The sequence below is a fragment of the Puntigrus tetrazona genome, chromosome 18 (genome assembly GCF_018831695.1).
Source record: "Puntigrus tetrazona isolate hp1 chromosome 18, ASM1883169v1, whole genome shotgun sequence".
NCBI lineage: Eukaryota > Metazoa > Chordata > Actinopteri > Cypriniformes > Cyprinidae > Puntigrus > Puntigrus tetrazona.
Window position 1 is genome coordinate 17163108 of NC_056716.1, and position 8905 is coordinate 17172012.

The 8905-nt window shown below is 39.0% G+C and overlaps 1 long non-coding RNA gene across 1 annotated transcript in view; it reads left to right on the forward strand.

Moving 5' to 3' along the window:
- The window catches only part of LOC122362575, a 41015-nt gene extending 33138 nt beyond the window's left edge, over positions 1-7877 (forward strand). The window contains exons 2-3 of the long non-coding RNA XR_006253132.1: positions 1104-1302; positions 7102-7877. This is a non-coding gene — a long non-coding RNA (uncharacterized LOC122362575). The remainder of the gene's footprint in view (positions 1-1103; positions 1303-7101) is intronic.
- The last annotated feature ends 1028 nt before the right edge of the window (positions 7878-8905 follow it).

An 8905-nucleotide genomic window follows, 5' to 3' on the forward strand; every position in this document is an offset into this window, starting at 1 on the left:
AGCATCTGCTCCCATTTATACCAAAAAAGTGGTGTATTGAGGGGCATTGGTGGCGCGTTGCTATTTTGAGGAACTTAAAATAGATTGTATTTAAAACAGTATTTTTTTAGTCATTTAAAGAGGTCCACAAAATAGCAAAAGTGGATTTGGACGCACCAAAATAAATAAATAGGGCCCATAGAGTGACAACTGGTATTTATATCATTTTATTAAGTGCGTGCTACGCTGATATGAAGATCTCACTCATTTAAAAGCAGAATTTTATCTCCTTAGTCAACGGCATCTTCAACAAAACGCGAAAATGACCGACCCTTGAGCAACACGAAAACACCGAATACTCAACGAATCCTGATTTTACCCGTCAGGATGAAACGATATGAAATGAATGTGAAAACACGAGTTCATGTTTAGTGTTTGGGTTGGTTAAAATCGATTAGAGCAACAGTAGCAGCGATGTTTGAGCATTAATGAATATGAATGGATATATAAAATAGATTTGATCCAAAACAGAGACTTAACCCATTATAAAATGTGTAAATTGTAAAAATTAATTTAATAAATACTTTTTGGTTAGTGCATATGCTTTATAATTAATTCAAAAAAAAAAAAAATTACCTTCAAAGACACTGAAAATGTACCTTTTATATAAAATATATAAACTACTACAAAATTAAACTTAAAAATAATAATAATGATATATATTTTTTAATTTAATGTAAAATAAAATTTACATTTGAATTTAAAAAAATATTTAAAATGATTAAAAATGACAAAGATTCCTGATGGTTCAAATATGATAAAAAACACACATGCATTGATGCTGCGTAAAGATTCATTGAAATAAATCCTTTTTTCTGACCGTTCATATTTACGGGGTTTAAAACTGGTTCTGCACCTTTTTTTTCCCTCTGAAGTTCAGTGATATGTATTTTTCATCATTCCTGTGGCACCAAGGTCACAAGTTCGATTCCCAAGCAATGCAAGAACTTCAATGCATTATAAGATGCTCTTCAGCCAAAGCATGCGTTTTCTACCCAATCACTTTACTGTTAACAGGCTTTGTTTCTTCTCCTGTAAACGCCTGTTTCTCTCTCTTCCAGCAGCGGTGTCTTCGCTTCTGAGCTGAGATGCTCTTCGTGGATTGTAAGATGGTGGACGTTCTTCGCGGTCGGAGGAGGCTGCGGGTGTCCGTCTGCAAGCCGCCCTGCTCCTTCTGGTTTCTGCTGCTGTTCGGGGTCGGAGGACTCGTTCTCTTCATCCATCTGCAGGATCTGTCCGATATGGTGCTTCAGCAGGCCCCAGGTAGGAAGAAGCGGTCAATTACGGTCAACTCTCAAAACTCATTCAGGCTGCGATGCATCACTTTGAGCGTTCGGCAGCGTTTTGGAGACGACCGTTGGCTTTTGGACTGTGGTTTGAGGCTTTTCTCAGGCTTGCGGATTGAGAAAATACTGTTTTTGCCAGCCATGAAGCTATATTTTGCGTTGCTGCGATAAAAAAGCATATATTTTTGTTTCTCGGAACGAGTTCTTGAGCTGATTTGTCCTGCAGATTTAGCGCTTTGTCACTCGTACGGCAGCCAGTCTCTGTGCAACGCCATCTGTCACGAAAACATCCGCAACCATCATGATTTTGCTCTTATTTTAGTTTTGCTGGAAGAAGGCATCACTACAGTGAGAGTTTTTTTAACCATGTAAAGCTTAGTCTGAAACAATAGCCAGAGAGTCTGTTTTATTTATTTGTTTATCATGCGTGTCTCTGGGTATCGTATTTGATCCATCATGCTTTTTTGGCTTAAAAAGACTTATATAGTGAGAATATGGAGGGAAAAATAGAACCAAACTGAGCAAAAATATGCAATTTAGTGCAGGAGCAGGACAAAAAGTACTTATATAGCATGATATAAAAATAAGTTGGCACTCTGTATCTCCAATAATGTGTCTTGGTGATATTTAATGCTTTGTTTGATGATCAAAACATATAATGCGATGCACCACGAAGAAAAACGTGAGACGTTTTGGAGGCTTGGGAAGAAAATTCTCCAGTAAATGTTCATCTGGAAATATTACTTCAGTTATTCTGACATTTACTTGATAAAAAAACACACGAAGTGCTGGTTAATTATGGGTTAAAGGATGATGATAGCTGTTCGAGCAATGCTCAAAAGTTACACTTTGATTCGTTTTGCTTCCGATTACGACGACGGCCAGCAGGCCAGAAACATTTTGTTTACTCTACAAAGCACATTTTTACTTTTCATGCGGTGTTTGGCAAGCGCTCGTTTTGGATCAGTGTTGCGTATGAAGCACTTCGGTGTTGGCGAGAGGCTTTCGGTGCATCTGTGGTCAGAAACGCATCTAACAAACAAAACAAACAACAGGATAGTTGTTTAGATTTGAATAAAATGCATGAATAGATGCATCAGGCGCCGCTTTGGCATTCGCCGGAGGTTCATTCTGGATTTAGATCAGTCGGCGTCGTTCTGTGTGTCTTTGTGAGACGTCTCGAGCAGCAGAGACACACACACACGCAGCGTGAGGGATCTCGGCCAGCGCGGCACGTCAGCGGAGAGGATGTGAACCGCGGGAAGCGGCTGCTTCGTTACCGAAGGGCTAGTCTGAGGCACGCACGAGGACGCGGGCAAACACCTGCTGTACGGACGTGCGCTTGCGCTTCTCTTCAGCCAAAAATGAGAAAAACAAAAGCTCAGGAACGAACGCGCGGCTCTCCAGGCTCTTTTACAGTCATCTGCTGATGCCCGCTCTTTCTGTTCCAACGCTTTTTTGGGGGGAAATTCACTAAAATTCACCAAAAGAGTCAAATAATTAAGCATCATGAATTTTGCCGTTATCGTAGCGTAGTTTTTAATAATATTACGGTTTTTATTTTTGAATATAAAATATATGCTTTTTTTATTTTCATATGCATTTTGATTTTAATTTAGCAAATTTTTTTTTTCGGTTTTAGTTATTTTTGTATATCAGGTTAGCATTTTAATGTATCAACAAATTTTCCTTTTTTCGGTTAATGTTTATTTTATTTCCCTTTTTAAATTTTTGTGTATCTGCCGATTCCTCGTTTCAGGTATGCGTCAAGTGTTAACGATAAAGATAACAGCGTTTATTCTTCATTAGCGTTATATATGATAACGATATCATCTGTTTATTCTCAGTCTGCACATATTTTTCCGAGGAGAAACGTCTGAGATGCAGATTTCAGCAAGTCTCTCGGTTTGAGAAATTAAAGTCTCATTTCTATTTTTATTTTTGTCCGTTTTTAGAAAGCACCCAGAACTGATTGAATTGGTTCCGGTGTCACATTAGGCAACAGCGTCGGTTGCGATAAATATATTTAGCGGTGTTAACATATTTAATTTATCGTTGGCAGGTCATGGGAGTTTTGCTTGATTTCATTTGGCTCATTTGCCTTTCCTCAGAGACGGCGAGGAACTGAAAAGGAATTTTCTTTGATACTGTTTTCAAATGAAACACATTTTCAATGAAGAAAGAAAAAAGGATTATCCTGAAGTGTTCAGAGGATTGTAAAGCCGCTCTCAGCCGGGGCTCAGGAACACCGCAGCCTTTCTGCTGCTGAACTGGATCAGATGGAGGGAATGAAGGTTATATAAAAGCATTTGCAGCTGAACTCCGGCGCTTCTGTTCCTCTTTAGTGTTTCTGAACACTCTTCTGTGCTGTAGATCTTCAAAGATGAATAAATGCATGTCTGGGTCAGTAAGACCCTGTTTAACGATTTTGAAAGAAGCCTCTTCTGCTCAACGAGACTGCATTTATTTGATCCAAAATGTCATGAGATAAATATTAAAACTATAGACGTACATAAAAATGAACACCATAAACAAACAAACGAGCAAGCCAAAAAATCACTTTCATTAAACTAATAACGAAAACAGGACACAAATGCACAAATGCAAACTATAATAATATCTCAACAATATTAAAATATCACTAACCAAGGCTGCATTTATTTTATTTTAAACAGCAAAAATATTTTTGCAATTCACACTAACTTATTTCTATGTAAATATATAATCAGTTGTAATTTATTGCTTTGATCGAAGCTGGATTTTCAGCATCATTCCTCCAGTCTTCTGCGTCATAACATCCTTCAAAAATCGCTGTAATATACCGATTTGCTGATCGTTATCAGTGTCGAAAACAGTTGCTCTTTTTTATATTTCAGGACTCTTGAATAGAAACGGAAATCTGTAACGTTATAAATGCTGCCACGTTTGATCAATTTTAAGAAAAAGAAAAATCTTCAAGAAAAAACACACCATTTAATGCACAATCCGAACCCAATAATTCACTGAAATAAATTTGCGTCCTCAACATTCATTAAGAGAGGCCCTTTTTTATATCACGTTACGCTACAGTCAAGCTGCTGAAAACAGTTAATAGTGCCACTATATATATATAGTTTGTTTGCCACGTTCAGTTAATTTGGCTCATTGAGCTACAACACACCGGGAGCAAAGCTTTTACTCTCATTGTTTCTGCTCAAATCTCCCACTCAAATAATTGTTTAAGGACAATCGAGGAATCCTCTGTGAATCGCCATGGGAGCGCCGTCGGAGAAAATTACCCACAAAACTGCGAGCAGGAGCGTTTCCGTGCGCCGTGGGTTAAGAGCGATTTCTCGGCCTCGGCAGGACGCGACACGCTCACAAAGAAGAGTCGTGGCCGTTTCATTCGGCGAATTGAACTTCATTCTTAGAGCGCTCGGATTCATCTCCGCCGACAAAACACAGCCTCCCCGGCCTCATAAGGTCAAATGCGTTCTCTAACAGCTCTGTTAGCGAGAGCGCTCTTGAGGGACGGATTGTGCGCCGCTAATCAGAAGAGCGGCTCTTGGCGCCGCTCAGGTGTCGTGATCAACGCGACCAATCACAAGCCACTCCAGTCGGCCGCCGAGCGAGATTGCTTTCGTGCAGGCGCCGCCGTGGACCTCGTGACATCAGACGAGCGCAATAACTTCAGCCGTCTAAACACCCCGGCCCTGAGAGATGCGCCGAGATTACAGCCTCGGCTCCCGAGGAGTCCCGGCGAATTACTGGACTTAATTAACGGAGGAGAGCTGGGTGATGAACAGATGCTGCTTTACATGCGCACCGCTACAACCATTCAGAGAGATGATAGAAAGAATGATGGATGGATGGATAAAACAGTAAATAGAGAGAAAAAAAGAAAGAAAGAGGTGGATGATAAATGGAAAGAAAGAAAGACGGATGGATGGATGGATGGATGGATGGATGATGAATAGATAAAACAATCAATAGGAAGAAAGAAAGAAAGAAAGAAGGATGGATGGATGATAGTTAAAACAGTCAATAGAGAGAAAGAAAGAAAGATAGATGGATGATAAATGGAAAGAAAGAAAGAAAGAAAGAAAGAAAGAAAGAAAGAAAGAAAGAAAGATTGATGTATGGATGGTTAGATAAAACAATAGGAAGAAAGAAAGAAAGAAAGAAAGAAAGAAAGAAAGAAAGAAAGAAAGAAAGAAAGAAAGAAAGAAAGAAAGAAAGAAAAGACGGATGGATGGATGATGAATAGATAAGACAATCAATATGAAGAAAGAAAGAAAGAAGGATGGATGGATGATAGATAAAACAGTCAATAGAGAGAAAGAAAGAAAGATAGATGGATGATAAATGGAAAGAAAGAAAGAAAGAAAGAAAGACGGATGGATGGATGGATGGATGGATGACGAATAGATAAAACAATCAATATGAAGAAAAAAAGAAGGATGGATGGATGATAGATAAAACAGTCAATAGAGAGAAAGAAAGAAGTAGATAGATAGATAGATAGATAGATAGATAGATAGATAGATAGATAGATAGATAGATAGATAGAAAGACGATGAATAGATAAAATAATCGATATATAGATAGATAGACAGATAGAAAGAAAGAAATAAAGAAAGATGATGGATGATAGATGAAAAGAACAAAAGAAAGAAAGAAAGAAAGAAAGAAAGAAAGAAAGAAAGAAAGAAAGAAAGAAAGAAAGAAAGAAAGAAAGAAAGATTGATGTATGGATGGATAGATAAAACAATCAATAGGAAGAAAGAAAGAAAGAAAGAAAGAAAGAAAAGATGGATGGAGGAATGGATGGATAGATAAAACAATCAATAGATAGATAGAAAGATTCTTGAAAAGTTTTGACTGAATGATTCAGAATAATTGATTCAGAAGAGTCATTTGGGTGTGAATCAGATCCTCTCTTACTGTGGCGTTCAGTCAGCTGTAGAATTAAATGTTGCCAGATTCACGCTTAAAACTAGACAGAAAAAGAGCTTCGTTGATTGAAGGTACAAAACATGTTGCTCCTCAACTAAACTCATCTGCTACGTAGGAGGTTTAGGTATTTTCACCCAGAAACGAGAGAGAAAGTACAGAACGAAAGAGGAGCATTCTTCAGAGATCTTGAGTCAGGTCTAGCCGTGTTCACACAGAGCTCACGTTTCACATGATTACTGAACACAAGACTCCTTATGCTTTACTCCAGGACTTTCTCTCTCTCTCTCTAATCATCATTCAGGGACTCGTATTGACTTTCCTCAGGTACAACCTTGTAATCCGTCGAGACGCTCTGTTTACTTCTGATCTGTACATAAAACACTACAAATTGAACAAAAGGCAGCTTGCTTTATTTGAAACGGCTCCGCAATTAAATCCATGCGAGAAAAACCCATGACGTGTGATAATAACCCATCACTGCTTTACCAGCTGCACTAACTTACCCATGAGAGACTAGACAACCACCACGCATGTTCTCTCAACTCAAGAGCTTAGATCAATGTCATGTACTTAAGTGAATTGAACAAGCATCAAATGATCTGGTTTGTACCTTATTTATAGTATGTATTTATTGAAACGTTATATTAAAGTCGAACAAAAGCACAACTGTTTCAAGTCAGTTTAAAACGATGCAGTTTTTTGGAATGGGAAACCTAACATAATGGAGTTAAATGAAAATGTTTTTTTTTTTCTTTTAAATAAGCCGAACAGTGATGGAGAATCGTTTTTTTTGGAGTGCGTACTGTAACGATCATAATGGTTTCAAAATGTGTCGTTTCAGAGAATCCCGCCGAAATCCGCTTGTATCGGAGAAAACGCTAGCAGTGTGAAGCCTCCCAGAATGCAACAGGCTTCCGGTGATTCTCGGGGTCAAAGGCTGTCGCTTTCGCAATGCCATAAAGTCATTAGCACGGGAAAAACAAATGTAAAAAGCGGGAAGTCGAGCTTCAGTAATCCGTCCATCTGTCTGTGTTCGTGAAACTCAGTTTAATTAAAGCTCACTGATGACCCTCAGCTCGGACTCAGACGACGCTTCTCAAACAGTCTTCGGTTTCTCCTCCTTTCATTGGACCGCCTCGGCTCCGGAGGATCTGTAAACACAGACGTGAGCAGTTTGTCCCTAATGTGAAAACAGCAGACGAGTATTGACAAGCGCTCCACAAGGTGTAGATAACAAACCCCAGCGTGTGTGTGTGTGTGTGTGTGTGATTAGTTAGTCTTGCCAAGTGTAGCAGAAACTCTGCTTTATTTTGACGCTTATTATTGTTGGAGCAGGTCAGCGTCCACTAGAGGAGAACAACAGTAGACATTTAGGAATGCCTTTCAGTGTGTGTGTGTGTGTGTGTGTGTGTGTGTGTGTGTGTGTGCTTTGGGACCTCAGTTTGTACCATGTTCATCCGAAGTGCAGCCATTCTAAAAGCAATGATCTTTTTCAAGAAAACATTTAAATGAGTGTGAGTGAGTGTGTAAATGTGTGCTTGTGTGCGTGTGTGTGTGCGCATGAGTGTGAGAGAGTGTGTGTGTGTGTGTGTGTGCGCATGAGTGTGAGTGAGTGAGGGTGTGTGTGTGTGTGTGTGTGTGTGTGCGCATGAGTGTGAGAGAGTGTGTAAGTGTGTGCTTGTGTGTGTGTGTGCGCATGAGTGTGAGAGAGTGTGTGTGCGTGTGTGTGTGTGCTCATGAGTGTGAGTGAGTGAGGTGTGTGTGTGTGTGCGTGTGTGTGTGTGCGCATGAGTGTGAGAGAGTGTGTAAGTGTGTGCTTGTGTGTGTGTGCGCATGAGTGTGAGAGAGTGTGTGTGTGTGTGCTCATGAGTGTGAGAGAGTGTGTGTGCGTGTGTGTGTGCGTGTGTGTGTGTGTGTGAGGGTGTGTGTGTGTGTGTGTGTGTGTGTGTGCGCATGAGTGTGAGAGAGAGTGTGTGTGTGTGTGTGTGTGTGTGAGTGAGGGTGTGTGTGTGTGTGTGTGTGTGTGCATGAGTGTGAGTGAGTGAGTGTGTGTGTGTGTGTGTGTGTGTGTGTGCATGAGTGTAAAAGAGTGTGTGTGAGCGTGTGTGACTGTGTGTCCGTGTGTGTGAGTGAGTGAGTGAGTGAGTGTGTGAGTATCTTTTTAATTAAATGTTACATATGAAACATTAGTTACATATTTATTACATATTAATATTAATTTTAAATATATATTATTTTAAATATAAATTAAATATGATAAGATTATTTTTCTGAAATATTTTTTAAAGAAAATAAAACGTGTGTGTGTGTGTATACATATTATACAGTATATTTCAAATATATGTTAAATATTTAAAATGTCAAAAAAGTAGTACAATTTAGATTTTAAGCCAGCGATACTAGTCTTGTTTGAATAACAAACATTATAAATTATTGCAGTCAAGAAAGGTAATTGTGGAAGACAGTTATATGAAGTAAACATGCATGTGTTTAATAGCCGAGACGACCTTTGCTGTTAAAAAAGCATGTTGTTTTATGAAATAATTGATTTTTTTTTGTGATGGTAATTGAATCTAACGTTGCAATCAATCGAATCATAATCAGGCGACTGTTAGCAGCTCAGGCCTCATGTACTGTAATAAATT